Source organism: Sus scrofa, chromosome 8, assembly GCF_000003025.6.
Source record: "Sus scrofa isolate TJ Tabasco breed Duroc chromosome 8, Sscrofa11.1, whole genome shotgun sequence".
NCBI lineage: Eukaryota > Metazoa > Chordata > Mammalia > Artiodactyla > Suidae > Sus > Sus scrofa.
This window is the reverse complement of record NC_010450.4, coordinates 89,521,323-89,541,819: the sequence shown is the minus strand read 5'-3', so window position 1 is coordinate 89,541,819 and position 20,497 is coordinate 89,521,323. Positions and strand designations below refer to the sequence as shown.

Sequence of the window (20,497 nt, the reverse complement as noted above, 5' to 3'; positions counted from 1 at the left end):
GGACTTAGAGAATAGACTTGGGGTTGTCAAGGGAGAGGGGAAAGGAGTGGGATGGCCTGGGATCCTGGGGTTAATAGATGCTGACTGTTGCCTTTGGAATGGATTATCAATGAGATCCTCTGTATAGCACTGGGAACTATATCTAATCATCTATACATGTATGTGTAACCAGGTCAACACACTGTACAGTACAAAAATTGACAGAACACTATAAACCAGCTATAATAAATAAATAAATATTTAAAAATTAAATTAAAAAAGAATTCATGGCCAAAAAAAAAAAAAATCCCAAACTTCTACTAGAATGAAGCAGCTCAGATTCTTTATCAAGTTATATTTAAAGACTGGAGAAAAAAACATAAAACACTTTAAATTAAAATAGAATAGACATTTGACTAAGAACCAGATCCTTACTTATTTAGATATAAAAATCATGCAACACTAGCAAAGATGATGGGGGAATGGAGTAAAAATAATGACAGGTCACCTTTCTCGCAAGAGTGGGTCTGGTTAACACCCTGATCCATGTATACCTGAGACCTCCTACTGCTTCCTCATCTGTCTCATGTTTGCTCTAAACTGGGTTGGCCTATTTGTGGAATGCAAAGGAAAATGTGGACTGACTGGCTGCATGAATGACTATAACCTGGGTTAAACTGTCCATTAATTTATTCAGATTTTCACTTTGGAGCTGGTAAAATGCAGTATAGCTACAATGAATGGAATACAGGTAATTTTTGTGAATCCATAATGCAGTGGTAACTATGACTCCTATGTGTGTTTACACAGATGATTCACTAGGAAAGGCTAGAGTTTTGTTTCCCTTAACTCTACTATCACAAGATTCTGATGTAAGCTCTTAATATAGATCTAATTACTACCCACATTTTCCATTTGCAAAAATAAAAACCAACACCAAACTAAACAAAAAGAAAATTAAGTGGGAAAGACAACAGGGAAGAGGGCTGATTCCAAAATATATTTTAGCCCACCTGGGCTTACATTTCTTTTTATTTTAAATTTTTTCTTTATAGCTCTCTAGCAATCTGTGAACAGCACCTCACAAAAATGTCCCCATGCTGCACTGAGGGTTTGGGATAGAAATGCTGTAAAATTTGGTTGTGGTGATTGTTGTACACCTATAAATGCAATGTAATTCATTAAGTAATTTTAAAAAGTTTTCTGAGCAGAGAATCTATGTATTTCATAGAATAGAGCTATCATCTATACAAAGGGAAAAGATTCCCTTATTATAAATCATACATATACGATGATGATGATAGTTATAATAATAATCATACTGAGTCCTAGCTCTGTGTAGGACAGAACGGTAAACATTTTACCTCCTCAATTATATACACCATTAAAATCTATGAAGCAATATATAGTTGGAGCAACTGGCACTTAAGAGTTTAAAAGATTCTCTAAATTTACCCAGCTAGGAAATGCTTAGATTGAGGATTCAAGTATAAATTCTTCAGTGCAAAACACAAACTCCTAAATCTGTGAAGAATAATGTTGAGAAAAGCTAAGGGAAAAGGACAAAGGGAGGTTTTTCATCTTCATAACCAAGTCTAGCTGATTAATGATATTTGACATGTGGAGAGAATAATTAGGGATTATCAAGTTTTATTTTCTTTTATAATTATATTAGAAAGCTAAGAATCACTTGGTAGATCATAATTACTCTAATTCAAGATAATTTCTGGAACTTTATGAAAATGTGTGTATTCATTTTGTAACGATTACTCTTCCAAAATGATTCTCTTGCTTCAATAAAGTTATTAAGTTTCCATAAATAGAAACAACATTTACATTGGCAAATGTATTATTTATGCACATATATGATAATGCTTCTTACCTCTCCTTTTTTTGATCATGTACAGAAATACAACAGAATGACAATCGCTGAGCAAATTTCTAAATCTAGTTAACTAGTTTAATAAAAACAAGCCCATGGAATGCATACATTGCAACATTTCACCTATTAAATTGCATAGAATGAAGTACTATCTAAAGGCCATTCTACAAGCAACAAAAATTATCATACATACATATTAATATGCATGGGATTGATAAAGTGAGCCAGATTTGCATTCCACACATAAAACTGTCAACTCACATTTCCATGATAAATCATGAAAAGAATAAAGGGGTATTCAGGCATAGGAGCACTGCATATATTTTCTGGGCTGGCAAAGACATAATCTCTGTGCATCTGATTCATTTTTTGAGCTAATTTCCAGAATACCTGACATTTTTACAGAAAGTTAATATGACAGGTATACCTTAAAACTGTAATTGTAAAAAATATGAGGAGTTCCTATTGTGGCTCAGAACCCAACCAGTATCCGTCAGGATGTAGGTTCAATTCCTGGCTTCTCTCAGTGGGTTAAGGATCTGGTGTTGCCTCTTGCTGCAGTGTAGGCCACAGATGCGGCTCAGATCTGGCATTGCTGTGACTGTGGTATAGGCTAGCAGCTACAGTTCCATTACCACCCCTAGCCCAGGAATGTCCATATGTCACAGGCGCAGCCCTAGAAAGGGAAAAAGGAGAGGAGAGCAGAGGAGAGGAGAAAGAGAAGAGAAAAGAAAAATATGGCATGTTTTTACAAATCTACAGAATACAAGCTGTGAAGTTGTAACTTTTAAAAATTTTATTTCCCAAAATATTACAGATTTGGTAAAATCTTTATCTAAGAATCAGAAATTAAAGAAAAATATTTACTCTAGTTCTCAAAGTATGACTACCTTACGATAGAATATAAATGTTTTTATCATCTAATAATACCAATATATGAAGTAAGAAGAAAACACAAGGATGCTTTAATTTTTTTGTGGGGGAAGGGAGGGAATTTGTTTATATTGGGTTTTTTGGGGTTTTTGTCTTTTTAGGGCCACACCTATGCATATGGAAGTTCCCAGGCTAAGGGTCAAATCGGAGATGTAGCTGCCAGTCTACACCACAGCCACAGCAACACCAGATCCAAGCGGCATCTGCAACCTGCATTACAGCTTGCAGCAATGACAGATCCTTAACCCACTGAACAAGGCCAGAGATCAAATCTGCACTGTTATGGATACTGGTCAGGTTCTTAATCCACTGAGTCACAATGGGAACTTCCTTTTATGTTTTATATAGCTAGTGCCTATATAATAAATAACTAGTTGTAAACAACACTTAGCAAAAGAATGTGTGCCTACTCATTCATAGAATGTAATAAATACACACACATATATATAGAATGTTGCACACACACACACATATATATAATGTCAAATATATATCACATCAATATTTCTTAAACTCCTTATATTCTGCCCATTACAAAATTCCCTGGAATATGTCCACCGATTGCCTTTAATAAAGATGCCTTATGATCTGAGATAATATCATCCCTCTTCTGCAATATCCTCTTAACTAGTCTACCTGCTTCTATCCCTGGCACTGCTAATTCCTACTCTCAATATAATAATTACACTAAGATCATTTTAAAGCAGTCAAATCATGTCACTCATCTGCTAAAAATCCTGCATTGTCTGCATACTTCACTTTAGTAAAAGATAAAACCTTTTAAAGGGCTCATAAAGCCCCTAATGATCCAGCCCCTCATTATCATCCTGACATCACCTCCTACCACATTTCAAATTCCCAAACAGGTTCCCTTCCATTTACACTGGCCTCTTTCACTTATCTTACATTATTCTGCTTTAGGACCATGTAATGGCTCTTTCCTCTGCCTGGAATATTCTTCCAAATTCCCCCAACCCCAGGGAGGGATATAGCTAACACTATCCACCAATGAGTCTTCACTAAAATGTCACCTTCTCAAAGAGGCCTACCCTGATCACCTCATTATGCTCTGGAACTCCAACTTCCTGTCACTCCTATTCCCCTTACATTGTCTTACTTTCTTCCTTAATCCAATAATATTTAGCATTGTCTATCATTGTGTTTAATGGTATATTCATTATATTTTTCTCCATCAAGGAGAATATAATTTCCACCAAGCAAAACATCTTGTCTCTTTTTTGCAATGATGTAATTCATAAACCTAAAACAAGTCCCTAGAAGGTATTTGACAGATATTTTGAAGAGAATAAAGTATTTGAGTTCAATGCTATTGATAAAGCATACACATACAAATTTAATTCTAGGAAAAGTAAGATAAGACAAGAAACATAAAATATTGTTGGTCTGAAAGGGTATAGAAGAATATATTGATTTGGATAGGTGGAAAAAATAAGTACTTTACAGAAGATCATATATGACATGAGCCTTTAAAGATTGGTACAATTTTTATCAGTAGATAATTGAGGTGTGGGCACTATGAAAACTGATTAAAAGGAGTTCCCTGGTGGCCTAACAGTTAAGGACTTGATGTTGCCACTGCTATGGCTAGAGTTCAATCCCTAACCCAGGAAATTTTGCATGGCGCCAGAATGGCCAAAAAGATAGAAACAAAAAAGAATTCATTAAAAGAGGGATTAAGAATAAAAACTAAGTATTGTTTGTTTTGGATGTTTCATCACTCTACTTAACAATAGGAAATCAAAGATGAGTAACCTGATCACCAATTTCAAATCACTTGCTGCTAGTGAAATATATATGTGTGTTTTAATTCTAACAGCCAATGAATAATAAAATAAACTGCTAGAATAAAGACCATTTAGAAGCTACCTCTTTGAGAAAGGACAAAAATCAAAAAATTAAATTTTTTCGGAGTTCCCGTCATGGCTCAGTGGTTAATGAATCCAATAGGTTGCAGGTTTGATCCCTGGTCTTGCTCAGTGGGTTAAAAATCCGGCGTTGCTGTGAGCTGTGGTGTAGGTTGCAGATGTGGCTCAAATCCTGCATTGCTATGGTTGTGTTGTAGGCCAGCGGCCTCAGCTCGGATTAGACCCCTAGCTTGGGAACCTCCATATGCCATGGGAGCGGCCCTAAAAAAGGCAAAAAGACCAAAAAAAAAAAATTAATTTTTTTCAAGAGTAAAGAAAAACTTTATTTACATGGGACATTTGGTAATACCACCAAGTGAATAAAATGGCATAGGATCTAGATGGGATCTCAGTTTGTGCTCAGATAGATGCTCAGCTGCAGCTGATTTTATAAATGCAGACTCTATTTTTGCCCAACCACAGGATTGGCATCTAGGAAAATGAATAAAAGAGAAGCTTCAGACAACTCCATGACTTTTACCAGGATGTTGACTAAATGAGAAGCTTCAGACAACTCCATGACTTTTATTTATGGAGAGAAATCTTCTGCTATCTTCTCCCCATTTCTTCTATTACTATAAAAGCGGCTGAGCAACTTTAAAAAAGACAGAAGAACAGTTAGCACTACTCATAGCTAAACTCCAGGCCAGTCCAAAGCTTTCCCTCTTCTAAGTAAGTCTCATCTTATCAAAATCTTCTAACATTCCAAAATAAATTATTTTCCAAAGATTTTCCACAGGTAAAAAGAAAAAAAAATGGAGAAATTAGAATGACTTACACAATGCTACAAGAACCCACCCATAGTATTCCAATTGTATCATGCACCCAAAGTCTATAATTAATCCCCAAAGCTACACAGAAGAAGAGCATCCTATCTCTTTTGTCTGCAGTTTTGAGTTTCATTTTGATTCATTTGTTATTTCTGCCAAAGCTAGATCTTTCTATGTGTGTTTTAAACTCCTACAAGTATTAAGGGAAATGAAAGTAGAGCAACAGGTTCCCATTCATATTTTAGAGCAACAGGTTCCCATTCATATTTTGTTGTGGTTAACCTATTTTCTCTCAATCTTGTATTCAATAAATTCTGAATGAACAAATAGAATCACTAAAAGGGAAGAAGATGTTTTCCTTCAACTTGTATCCAAGTGACCAAATTTTCTTTTAAAGAACAGGTGCTAGATTTTATCTGCACAACTTTTGTTTACATGGGTATAAAAAGGTTTTTTAAAGCTGAAATGTTTGTAAATACTTTCAATAAATCATTATGATCCTTGCAAAAATTCTAAAATAGAAATGATTTGGTACACAATTACCAAGGTAAACATGAGCAAAATATTTTAGTAGGGGTATATTTTCCCTTGGCTTCCCTCCCTTTTGTTATCAAATGAATGATACCATTTTCTTCTGATAGCCAATCTATTACAACACCTTTGGGTCATTATTTACAGAACTAAAACTAAAATACACATGCAAACTGGCCAAGTACGTTTAAGACATGTTTAAACTTGGATGAATTAAAATAATATTGGAAACAGAAAGAAAATAAAAATCTTGTTTTGCCATGTCATTCTCCACTAAAGAAACTGAAGACTAGAACTACTAAATTATATCCAAAAGAACTGGATTAGAACCTTGTTTCCTACACTTTTTTGTTCTTTCCATTTTATCACACCCCACAGTGCCTCCCTATATTTTATGAATTTAAAAAATCATCAAAAGGGAATATGCCATAATATTATAAAATCTCTTAACTTTTTATGCAGCAGTATTTTTTAAAATTTGTGTTAAATATGTAGCTCATTCTTGTAGAGTTTTAGATATTAGATGTACCATATAAGATCTTTAATTATGCAAAACTGAACATTTCACATAGAAGAATGACCTACTTCTGGAGCTTTCGGGGAAAAGAAAGAAAAATTCATTAAGAGAGAATGAAAACAAAAAATAAATAGAAAAGTTATCTTCAAAAGGACCATAATATTTTAATTTCTTTTTTTTTTCTTTTTTATGGCCATACTTGCAGCACATGGAAGTACCAGGATTGGAGCTGTGGCTGCAATCCTAGGCCACAGCCAGGGCAACACTAGATCCGAGCCGTAGCCTGCAGCAACACGAGATCCTTAACCCACTGAGTGAGGCCAGGTATTGAACCTGTATCCTCACAGAGCAAACGTTGGGTTCTTAAGTTGCTGAGCCACAACAGGAACTCTAGGAACATAACATTTTAAACTACAACTCTGAAGTATCATAATACTCAAAATTCATGTGCTATTGCCTTGATGTTTTGAACCTTACAGGACCAGCTGCTCTCATCAGATATTCTTCCACACAGGGAGAAAAGCCCCCACCTGACCAGATCTTTTATCCAGACCAGCTGGACCCCCTACCTGATCCTCCTCTACCTAATGGGTTTCACCAGCAGGCAAATCTGCAAAGCTTTTTAAATAAGCCAATTATATCCACCCACAGGTTCCCCATGGTCTTTTTACTACAAAACCTACCTCCTCAGTTTCCTATTTATCCACTGTATTACTGAGTGCAACTCTATATCCCTGTGTGGCATGCCATGTCCTCCTCTGGGGCTGTGAATGTATTTGATTATTAAATTTCTGTTTGATTGCTGGGTAGGTACATTTGGCAATGAAACTGTGGGTGAAATCAATTTCACCTGACTTCACTACTCAAGGTTAAGACTTGCTTGTTTTCCCAGTGGCACACAGCAGGAACAATATGATGTTTCCAAGGAACATGGAGTTAGCTGGTTAAACCTAGAAAGGACCAGGAACCCCTCGAATGAGCATGTGTAAGTGTACTTGGTGACTTTTGAAATCATAGGTCAGAAAACCACCCTCAGAACAAGCAGAGGCCTAGTTATGGCTGCACAGCAGGACAACTACTACACTTTTTCCAATCACCTTTTCCCACACTCCTTATGACTCAGACAGCGCTGCTTCTTTATTCTTTATGATATAAATACCCTGAGCCCCTTGCCTTCAGGAAAGAAGATTTCTCTGGTCCACTTTCTTGGCTTCTTTGGGAAAAAAACCCTCTCTTTGCTGCAAACCTCAGTGTCTCAATTTTGGCTTGCTGTACACAGGGCAAATGAACCTGGTTCGGTAACAGCGATTTTAGAGCAGAAGATCCCTTACTCACCAGCTGGGTAAATAGGAGATGACCAAAACACCCTATAATATGCTACAAAGAAATGACAAGACAAAATAACTTCTCTAAATAGACATTTGGGGAACAACTGCTATGCTTTAGGCGCTAAGTATCAGATTTTAATAACTTTTTCATTGCCTTGTGTTGCATTACTAAACTTAATAACTGTTTCAACTACCAAAAAAAAAAAAAAGAAAAAAAATTGCAAGGCAAAGAAGAGGGTGCAGGGAGTTCCCATCGTGGCTCAGTGGTTAATGAATCTGACTAGGAACCATGATCTTGCACGTTCGATCCCTTGCCTTGCTCAGTGGGTTAAGGATCTGGCATTGCCGTGAGCTGTGGTGTAGGTTGCAGACGCGGCTTGGATCCCGTGCTGCTGTGGTTTTGGTGTAGGCCGGTGGCTACAGCTCCGATTCGACCCCTAGCCTGGGAACCTCCATATGCCACGGGAAGCATCCTTAGAAAAGACAAAAAGACAAAAAGACAAAAAAAAAAAAAACCAGGGTGCAATAGAGAAAAATAATAGAAAGTTTGAGATCTGCCCTAAACTCTTATACTGCTAGAACTGCATAAACAATAGAAAATCTGAGATTTGCCCTAAACTCTTATACTGCCAGAACTGCATAAATCCTAGCTTGAATCCTAGCTTCATCTAATCCCTTATAAACTCTGGTTTTCCATAGAAATGATACTTTAAAAATTAAGATACCACAAAGGAGAAAAAAAAATGGTTTCTGTTCATTTTAGTTGTTGCTTGATTCATTGTAGTATAATGGAAAACAAAGTTAGCTTGAAATTAAGGACGTGAATATAGTAACAATGAAATACATAGCAATAAAAACAGAAGTATGGCCAAAAATACCCAGAACTCTTTATGAAAAAGAGCATGAAAATCCCTGATTTTGATTTGATGAAATTCTTCATATAATACTAGAGTGATTTAGAAGAATATAAGCCAAGATTAACTAAATTGAAGCTAATGATTCAAAAACTTTTAAAAGTAAATAGATGACATTTTATATTATAAACTTCACCCTAATTTTTAAAATATTCAATAGCTCTAGATCCTAGAAGGTTTGTGGGAAGAGGCATCGGTTTTATTTATGTATACTGTTCAATTCCATTTTAAGTTTTCACTGTGTTTAATAGTAGCACAATTTTGCTTCACAAAGCATGCATTGTAAACTTGAAACTATGGAGTAAGCCTTTTTATTAAAAAAATGCAAATTTTTACAAAATTTATAAAATATTATTCAATTTATATTAAACTGTATAATTTATCTAAACCAAACGGCTTATATCTATCAATTCCCTTTCTCAATAAACATATCTAAGAGTGTACAGATTTGTTTCTTCCCATAAATTACACATATTTATAAGGAACATCTCCACATGTATCATACCTCCTTTAATTTTTTTTCTTCATCCTTATAGATTAATTTCATGAGTTCTATTTTGACCTATCCCATTTATAATATATAATACTTTGAGAAAGGATGAAAATGCACTTCCATTTTGACCCTGCACCTGGGTAAACATATTTTCTTGACATTGCAGCCTCTGTGAGGACTGCACTGGTAGAACAGTCTTAGAAAATATACTCAGAATTTCAAATGTTAACAATGTACATTACTGCAATCCATTTGAGATTTAATACAATCTAGCTTCATGAACTTAATCAAGTAATTAAGCCTTCCTCAACATTTTTTTTTTCACCAGTGAAGTGTGGAGTCTAGTACTATTTCAGAAACAAAATACTATGAATATATAATTTTGACTCATTGACTTTTAAGTTTTTATTTATTTTTTTCATTCACTTAGCACATGCAATACATTTACACAGGTCAAAAATCTAAAGGACAAAACTGCAAACAACTGTAAACAATGAGAAGTTTCAGACTTACCCCATCACCATCAACCAAATTTACCCCACCTCACTCCATCATAGGCAACCACTGCGACTACTTTTGGGTATATCAATCCTGAGGTGCTTTGGGCAAATATAAACATACACTTATTTTCCCTCTTTCTTCTTCTTTTTTTTTTTTTTTTGTCTTTTTGTCTTTTTGCCTTTTCTAGGGACGCTTCCCGTGGCATATGGAGGTTCCCAGGCTAGGGGTCGAATTGGAGCTGCAGCAGCCGGCCTGCATCACAGCATCACAGCCACAGCAACTCGGGGTCTGAGCTGCATCTGCAACCTAACCCACAGCTCACAGCCACATGGATCCTTAACCCACTGAGTAAGGCCAGGGATCGAACCTGCAACCTCATGGTTCCTAGTTGGATTTGTTAACCACTGAGCCATGACTGGAACTCCTCCCTCTTCATTCTAAAGAAAAGCAACTTGCCATAGATAGTACTCTGAAAATTGCTTTATCACCTGATGATGTATTTTGAGCTTTTTAAATATCAGCATATAGAAATTTTCCTTATTTTCTTTACCTGCATCACAAGAGAGGTATATTACCAGTCCCCTACTGATAAACAGTTGGGTTGTTTTCCACTCTTTGTGTTATAGATGCCATTTAAGTGAATCACTTTACAGCTATTGTCATCCTATCTATGCAGAAAAGTGTATCAACTCAATTCTGGGAAGTGGTATTTGTTGATCATTGGGTAAAGGCACATAATTTGATATATCAGTTTAACTCTTTTCATAGGCATTACACAATTTGTTATCCCACCCACCAGCAATGTATGACAGAACCTGTTTCCCTTTAGCCTAGCCAATGGAATATGTTCTCATCCTTTTCATTCTTGCTAATCTGAGAAGTGAAGATGGTTTCGGTTTACTTTTAATTTGCATTTCTCTCATGAGTGAGGTTGAAATTTTTTGATTTCTCTTTAAGGTATATTTAAATTTGTTTTCCTGTGCTCTATCTGATCATTCTTTCATCTTTCACAAATACATGTTTGTGAGGTATTTACATAATTAGGAAGAAAGATCTTACAGATGAAATGAAAATGCTTTTTCCCTAGTTTCTCACTTGTTTCTAGAGTTGATTACAGTGTTGTTGTTGTTGTCATTGTTGTTGTTGTTTTTCTCCTTTGTTTCACCCTGCAGAAGTTTTTGACTTTGGTATAGTCAAATTTATCAATATTTTCCTTTATGGATTCTGAATACTGAATCATAACTGAAAAAAACTTCCACACTCTTAAGCTCATAAAAAAGTTTGCATATATTTTATTCACTTTATTTTTTAAATGGAATCCTCGCTCTCCTCTTGCACATTTATAACTGCATTAGCTAGTACTTGTAGTACAATCTTGAAAAGGAATGGTGAGAGAAAACATTCTTTCTTATAACCAATCTTACTGAAAAAGATTCAAGTTTCTCACCATTGAGTGTGACATTAACTATATGACTTTTTGTAGATAATATTTTTGAAGTTAAGGAAGTTTTCCTATATTTCTAGTTAAATTAAGTGTTTCTATCATGAATGGGCATTGGCTTTTGCTAATATTTTTTCTGCATCTATTAATATAATCATGGTATTTTTCCTTTTTTTTGGCCTGTTGATGCGATGGATTATATAAAATGCTATTTGGATGCTGAACCAGCCTTGCATACCTGGTATAAACCTCACTTGGTTATGGTGTATAATTATTTTTATACACAGGTGAATTTGATTTCCTAATATTTTGTTGAGGATTTTTGTTTATGAGAGATATTGGTTTCTACATTTCTTTTTATGCCTTTGTCTGGTTTTATTTTTAGGGTAAGCTGGCCTTGTAGAATGAGTTAGTAGGACGCATCCCCTTTGCTTCTATCCTCTGAATGAGATCACAGAAATTTATTCCTTAAACCTTATAAACCTTGTTTTACAAGATTATTACTTACTGATTCAGTTTCTTTAGTAGATATATACATATTTGGACTGTCTATTCTTGTATAACTTTTGGAAAATTATGTCTTTAAGGAATTTGTCCATTTCATCTAAGTTATCAGATTTGTGCACTCAGACCTATTCATAGATATCCTTTACTATGCTTTTAATGTATTAGGGATCTGTAGTGATGACCCTCTTTCTCACTTCTCATATTAATTTGTATCATTCCTCCTTTCCCCTTAGTTAGGCTGGCCAGAGGCTTTTCAATGTTATTGATTGCAGTTGTGCATTTCTCTTCCCCCAGATCACTTAAGTTCTAATTAAACACCAGCAAGCTAGCTCAAGTTAACTGGCTTCCCCTGAGTATCTGTATTATTTCAAAATGGTTAATTTTACCCCTCTCCCTGCCAGAAGCCTGAAGGTATTTTTCCCTAATGGATACTGTGGGAACCTGGGAGATCTCCTAAATATAAATCCCACAATGACTGGAGTTGTTAATTCTCAGACTTGTCCATACTGGGCCTCCAATAAATTGTCAATTACAGTTCAGCACTGGCCCTTCCAGCACTCGTTCCTACAGTAGTTTCTGCTTGTATGTTTCTGCTCTGGAAGCTGTAACTCCCTGTATTCACCAGTCTTTCTCTCCAACCTTGGGACAGCAGTTAGTCCTATGTTCCTTCCTCTCTTTCTTATAGACACAAAAAGAAGTGTTGATTTTGTAGTCTGTTCAAATTCTGACTTGTTCTTAGGACACACTGTGACTCCCAAGGTCCTTACATGTGGAAAGAGAAACTACTCCAGTTCTTACTGATTTTTTTTTTTACTATCAGCTCCGCTTGCTGCTCCCGGCCAACAGTACTGATGTCAGAGCTTTTAATAGTTTAATATTTTGATAACTATCTTGAGTAATTTCCTTTCCAATATAATAGTTGTCCTTTTCATTCAACTTTTTTTCAACCTAATTTCATCTCCTACATAAACTTTACTAAAAAAATAAGAAATAAAAGTAGTTGGGAGGGAGGGGGCATTGGTTGGTACAGACATCCATATCCCTTCCAGATTCTTTCACTCCTAAGAAAGCTTGGTAAAAACCATTGTTAGCAAAACACCTCAAGAGGATGAGAAAAGAAGAAAAGTTATTTTCCCAAGGACCTTGGGATTGGAGAAACTGGGCAAATTTCCAGCCTCCCCGCTTATCTTTTTTTGGCTACAGTGAAGCAAAACATCTTTTCCTAAACACAACCATCCCTAAAGGACAAAAGTCAGTTAACACTTTGATCATCATATATTTAGACCAATTCAGTATACATTGGAATCATGAATCATTCTGGTAATAATGAAACTGCTGTGACACGTTAGGCAAATATTCACTCTCGGAATCTCAAGTATCCATGTATCATGCATCCACTTACATCACTCAAAGAGAAGTCTGAGGATAAAATTTCTTATAATATATCTTTTAGCTATGAAAATTCTCTATCACCTAAGTATTTCTGACTACACTGGAAGAGAGAGTATCCAAGTATGAAATCATTTATAAGATACTCTATTCTGAATTTTTAAAAAGTAAAAAATATGCAGTGTGTGTGTATAGTAATTAGTTTCATAAGTCATCAAGCTGCATGTTTGTACCTCATTTAAAAAAAAGCTTATAAAAACAGATTAGCTACTTATGCATTTTAAAAGAGTGAATACTAATCCTGTACTTGAAATTTTCTTTCCCCATATTCTACAATCTCTCTTTTTTTCCTCCTTTTTCAGAGAGCTTTGAGTTGGTCAAAGAAATTCTAAGCTCTTGTACATTTTAACTTACGATAAACATTTTTTTTCAGAGAAGATGAGGTTGAATGAGTCCTCTGACCACCACCATTTCTAACATTAACACCCCAAATATTTATCACAAAAACATAAGGACCCACAACTTTAGTTCTTGTTGCTTACCTACTGGATTTCTTGTTTAGTGCTTCTTAAGTTTCAATCTCTGTTGGAAAGTTCTCCTTTGGTTAAAGCCAATGAAATCTACAATCTGAAGGAGAAATGTACACTTCACCATTTTGGATTATAATTTATTTTTAATCCAGCATCATAAAATGTCTCAAGTTTTTAGGATACAATGGTCATATTCTTCTGAAACAATCCTTCATCACTGGTAAATACATATATACATATATATATCTGTATATATGTATATATATATGTGTATATGTGTAATATACACACATATGTATATATTTGTGTATATATATATATATATGTATGTGTGTGTATATATATATAGGGTCTTTGCTTAGAATGGTCTGGGGTGCAATCCTAGCCTTCTAGTATCATTTTTTTCCCCAAGTGGTGGTGGTGTTGTTCCTCATTTCCCCAAATCAATGTAATGTTTAGGTTCTAGGTCTTTGTGCTAATCCATATTCAACACCAACCTTTGAGGCTGATGAAAAGACTGATGGGAAAATGTCAACTGGCAAAGATAAATGACATAAATTTTCTTAAATGAAAAAAATAAGTTAAAAACTACTAAGGCAACCATACAAATTGGGAAAATCCAGCACCTTCAGACTTTCTAACTCCCCATTTCTCTACAATTTCTGCAGAAGACCTGTCCAGACCTAAGAAACTTGCCTTGCTATTACAAAGAAGAACTTCTGGTGACTCTTCTGTAAAACTTGACTACTAATGCAAATAATCTCAGTTCATTAAGAATTTTTTAAATTCACACTGAGTGAATTTAAATTATCTGTCTTCAAGGCAGTCCAAAGTTTAGATTTGCTTGAGGTAAGTAAGCAAATTTTACCTAAGGAGCCACAGATGAGACTAAACCTAGATTTAAAACTAGGTCATTGTGCTTACATACTCTGCTCTATTGCCTGTGCATTGTCACTAGCTTCCACAGAACACACCGCACTTAAGTTTTGAAATTTCACCTCATACTATAAAGGTTAGACAGAGATGCAGAGATTTCTATGCATTTATTAAAGCGCATGAAAGAAATTACTTGAAATACAGGTATTTAAATTTGTTATCTCTGCTTAGCACACATCATTTTCTCATGGACACACAAAATTATGTTTATAGCCACATTTTCTTATTTTGCTTGATTATCAAGAGACATGAAGTTAAATTGGGAACACATTTGCAATGAATAGGAAATTCTGGTCTCTTTCTATTTACGTTTTCCTTGAGGTTGCCAATTTAACATTTTTATTTAACAATGTTTCATAAGAACGAAAACATCTATAACTAATATATGGATAATAATAATTTCATAATAGTTACTGATTTTATTCTAAGTGTTTTACATAAGTTATTTTAATTCTCACATTTTCCTTTCGAGGTATAAACCATTATTTTCTCCATCAGTAGAGACAGAGACTCAAGGGTAACCTTTTTACATTCTTTTTTCATGTAATATTTTCCATTATGATCTATCCCGGGAGACTAGATATAGTTCCCTATGCTATAGTGACAGTAGGACCTTATTGTCTATCCATTCTAAATCTATCCATTCTAAATGTAATCATTTTGCATCTATTAACCCCAAACTCCCAGTCCATCCCACTCCCTGCCCCCTTCCCCTTGACAATGACAAGTCTGTTCCCCATGTCTGAGCGTTTCTCATTTGTAAATAGGTTCATTTGTGCCATATTTTAGACTCCACATATAAATGGTACTATATAGTATTTGTCCTTCTCTTTCAGACTTATCTCACTTAGGATGATAATCTATAGTTGTATCCACGTCAAGGGCAACCTTTTTAACAACTATGACATGGAAACTATATATAACTATGCTTGCATGCAACTGGACCCAATGTATGTATCCTTATAAGGATAGGTTAGGGATGCAGATTGCAGAGGAGTGACATTCTATTTGTATTACTAAAAGTAAGGAGGAAAAAATGGACTGTGAGGGATGGAAGAATCCATCAGAGCTTCTTAAGATAAAATTGAGAAGAAATAAAAAAGCACTTAAATTGATATTTATTTAAATATGAAGCAATTTAGCCTGAATTACCCAGTTAGACTATTTACATTGCTGACATAAATGAGGAAATTTTTCCATTTCCCTCCTATCATTTCTATATATAAGATTAAATTATGCCCTATCCATCTTTATTCTAAAGTATGCAGTGAAATAGAAAAAAATGATTTAAAATTGCTTGAACATATTACAAATTGTTTGAAGAATATTCTATATTAAATTTGAAAATGCCCTCATCACCACCCATGCCCTTTTATTATGATTTTACCTTATTTTCTTATAAAAAATGCACAGGTGTCCTTTACTGATTAATATTTTATATTGAATATGATTTATAACATTCTCTTTTATTGGGTACATGTCAAGTACGTCAGGTTTTAATACATTGGCTACCCTGCACCATACCACATTAACTTATTTTTATTCCACTTGTCATAAATTTGGCAATAAATTTGTCAGGAAACTGTTTTCAATAAATACACTGAAATTAGTTTGTATTGACCTCAGTATTTAAGAGGGATTCTGAAATATGGTATAACTGTAGGTCAATAACTAATAAAATTCAAAATCCTATGTTTTGACAAGTTTTTTCCTATTGGTAGATCCCCCCAAACCAAATAGCTATTACGTACTGGGGGAGGCAGTTATATCTCTAGTACTGTCTTAATTTCTAGATGGTTATAAAAAACCATGGCCTCCTTTCAGAGATACATAGAGACTAAAGTCCATAGGAAGATGGACCAACTTAATCAGTGAAGTCCTAGCCAATCTGACCACATTGAAGATGGGGATGAGGTGATTTTTTGAAAAAGAAAAAAAAAAAAAGCTTAGCCTTGTTTGTGGAACTATATAGAGAGTATACACTTTACTGATAACTTTAAACAGTATTTCTTTTCTAATTTTATAGCACTGAGTTTGAAAATGCAATCATCTCTTTACATCTTTGTCTTTCACCACACCTCTTTCTGTAGCTGAAAATCTAGAGTCTTGTGAAAAGAACTATGTCAGGAATAACTGAGGTGTTATCTGAGGATTTCCAGGTTTGCTGCCCATGCTGGACTTTAGTTAAAAACTCCAAATTAAAACTTCTGAATGGTTGCTGAGGTGCCTAAAGGAAAGAATAATGCTGAAAACTGAAGTTTCCCTGCACTAAGGAAAACATACCTTTCTGAGTAACCAATGAGATGCATTCTATAACTCAATCATACATATAGAACAATTTTACTCTCCAATCCAAATTCTTGGTAATCAACTTGTATAAACCTGCATTAATTTACTCTTTTTTCCCATAAAAAATCCTATCCATTTTCCTCTGGTAAGACACTGTTTTGGGATCCTCCTGAATCTGAGATCCCTGAACAGCAATTCTAAGACCCCAAATAAATTGCTTTTTGCCTCCTTTATAGTTGTGGACCTTTCTAGTGACAGTGTTAGAACTGATCTAAATCAATTTTCTATTATATAAATAAGTAAAGCTTTAAGAATATTAAATTACTTAATTGAAAAATACATTAATTAATGAAGAATATGTATATGTATTAACAAGATCAAAACCACTACTAGGTCCTCCAATAAGCTAAGAAAGCGTGGTCAACAAAGCAGATCTATTTCCCGCACCTGTAGAGCTTCGGAGGTCTAGTGAGGGAAAGGGAAGCGACACTAAATACCTTGTGATACAATTTCAAGGTACTACTAGCACTATGGAAAAAATAAACAGGATGCAACTAGATGACCTCATCAAGCTTACAGGAACAGGGAAAGCTTCTGTAAGAAAAGAGCCTTTTACCCAAGATACCAAGGACACAGAGATGTGTAGTCAGACATGCAATCATTTTTGATTCTATGGTGCACTGTTTTCTGTCAGGTTTTAACATTTCTGAATTTAAGATATAAATTAAAGTCAGTGCAGCATCCCCAACTGACAGTCCCTTTTCAGGGCCGCACCTGCCGCATATTAAGTCCCCAAGCTAGATGTCCAATCAGAGCTACAGCTGCTGGCCTACTCCAGAGCCACAGCAACTCCGGATCCCAGCCGCGTCTACGACCTACACCACAGGTCACAGCAACGCCCTTAACTCACTGAGTGAGGCCAGGGATCCAACTCACGTCCCCATGGGTACTAGTGGGGTTACTTACCGCTGAGCCAACACGAGACAGTGCCCCTTTCTCTCTCCCTCTCTCAGGAGCCCAGAGGTTTTCTCAGGCAACCTGGTTCTCTCAGGAATCTGCGCGCTTTCTCGCGAGATTCTCACGCTCTCCTGCTCTTGCGTTTTCGTGTTCTCACAAGATCTGGCGCTTTTTCCCCTCCGTCCTTCCTTTGTTCTCAGCCGCAGAGAAAATATTATTATAAAATCAAAATAAAATATCACTACACACCTACCAAAATGGCTTAAAAATAATCCCAGATGTTGGCAAGGATACGGAGGAACTGGATCACTCATGCTGCTTGTGGAAATGGGATATAAAATGGTAAGCCACTCCAGCATTCTAAAGTTTTAGCCTGTTTCTTTTAAAACAGAACATGCACTAACCTTATGACTTAGGAATTACACTCTTGGGCATTTAATCCAGGAGAAGATGAATGTTCCCTAGCAACTTTATTAATAGCCAAAAATGGGAAGAGTCCAGGTATCCTTCCACTCGTGGACGATTAAACTATGACACGCCTACGCTATGAAGTACTTATTAATAAAAAAGAGCAAACTTTGAAACATGTGTAATATTGAGGGCATCTAATGCTCAGACTTTAGTTTCAAATACCAGTCTCCAATATGAGGAGCCGGGGATTCTTGGATTAACGGATGATTGTAGAACCAATGAAGTAAATACCTAAAATAAGCCTGGAACGTCTTGCTTGTACTGCCAACAACTGAGGAAGTTAATAAGGAAAGAAATGAAGAACGACAATGACGGGGTTATGTAAAAGGGACACAAGCACCAACTAAATGATTTCCCAAAGCTGGAACAGTTTAAACAACAAAATAAATAGTATTGGAATATAAACTGAACTATAGAATAAATAACCATCAGTCTATAATGACTAAGTAAATGCTGAAATAAATAAATAAATGAGACAGAAGATACAAATCTCCTGCAGAAGAATTCCATGTAATTTATGTAGATGCTGCACCCTCAAGGAGGTGGGGCTTAACTCCCACTTGTTAAGTATGGACTATGCATAGTGACTTCCTTCCTAAGGTTATCAGTTTGGAAAGGAGAAAAAAAAAACTTCAGTGGAGAAACCTGACGAATACTAACTCAGGTAATCAAGATTAATATCAACAGTGATAAGTCATATTGATAGCCTATGCTCTTGATAGTGAAAATGAAAATGACGCTTTACCTTTGTGGTCTTCCTCCCAAAACCCATAACCCTTGTCTGATCATGAGAAAAAACATCAGACAAATCCAGTGAGGGGCATTCTTCAAAATATCTTAGCAGTACTCTTCAAAACTGGCAAGGTTATCAAAAACAGAAAAATTCTGAGAAACCATCACAGCCAAGAGGAACCTAAAGAGACTTGTCAGCTAATTGTAATGTGGTTTTCTGAGTGGGACCCTGGAAAAGAGAAGATAGCATTTAGGTAAGTAGTAAGAAAAATAAATACAGCACCTCCTTTAATGATAATGTATCATTATTTTTCATTAATTGTTCCAGTTGTCCTGTATCAATGTAAGATGTTAATAATGGTTAACTGTGAGTTCCCATTGTGGCTCAGCAGTTTAAGAACCTGACTAGTATCCATGAGGATGCTTGGATTTGGCATTGCTGTGGCTATGGCATAGGCTGGCAGCTGCAGCTCCAATTAGATGCCTTAGCTTGGGAACTTCCATACGCTGCAGGTGTGGCCCTAAAAAAGAAATAATGATGATGGGAAACTGGGTGTGGGGCAAGTCAGAACTCTGAACCATCTTCATAATTTTCTATAACTAAAGATAAATTAAAAATATACTATCAAAAAAGTTAAAAAATAAAAAAATTAAAACTTACATATATTCTATGTATATAATATCCTTAAAATGACAGTATTGCAGAGATGGAGGGCATTTAGTGGTTGCCAGGAGTTATAAAAGGAGGAGGATCAGGAAAGGAGGTAGCTGTGGCTATAAAAGGGCGTTAACAAGGGATCATTGTGATGGAATGGTCTTTATGTTGACTATGATCGTAGTCACTTGACTCTCCACATGATAAAATTGTATGAAAATAGACACACAAATGACTGCATATAAGATTGGTGAAAATTAATGTTGGATGTATAATGTTAATTTTTTGATTGGGATATTATACTATAATTATGGAAAGTGTTAATTGGCAGGAACTAGGCCAAAGGCTGACAAGGGTATCTCTGTACTATTTCTTAGAACTACATGTGTATCTGTAATTATCAATAGTTTAATAAAAATATTATTGTGCCTTACAATTACAGCGTAGATTTAGTGGTGTAAATAGATGAAGTAGGATAGAGATACAAGACTGTGAAGATCATCTCAGAGAGAGAGATAGGGAGAGGATGTCACATGCAAAAAGACGATGTAAAACAGATTATACTGCATTTATTGAAGAAGCAATGAAAAAGAGCCCATGTGGCTGGAATTTCCGTGTCTAGGAGATAGTGGGTCAATATGAGGTTGATGAGAAATAAATAGTGACCATCTTGATGAGCCTTTTAGGGCACATCAAAATTTTGTTCTTAATTTTACATGTCTTTGTAAGCCATGAAATTGGGAAATGTTGTTTAGCATTATCTTTTCAGTCAATACAGCCATGGATAGTTTCTACTATTGAAATGCTGTGATACTTA

General features: G+C 35.4%; 1 long non-coding RNA gene across 1 annotated transcript in view; it reads right to left on the bottom strand.

Moving 5' to 3' along the window:
• The window catches only part of LOC102166855, a 182,577-nt gene extending 163,313 nt beyond the window's left edge, over positions 1–19,264 (bottom strand). The window contains exons 1-2 of the long non-coding RNA XR_002346783.1: positions 17,832–19,264; positions 13,653–13,737 (exon numbers count right to left, since the gene is read on the bottom strand). This is a non-coding gene — a long non-coding RNA (uncharacterized LOC102166855). The remainder of the gene's footprint in view (positions 1–13,652; positions 13,738–17,831) is intronic.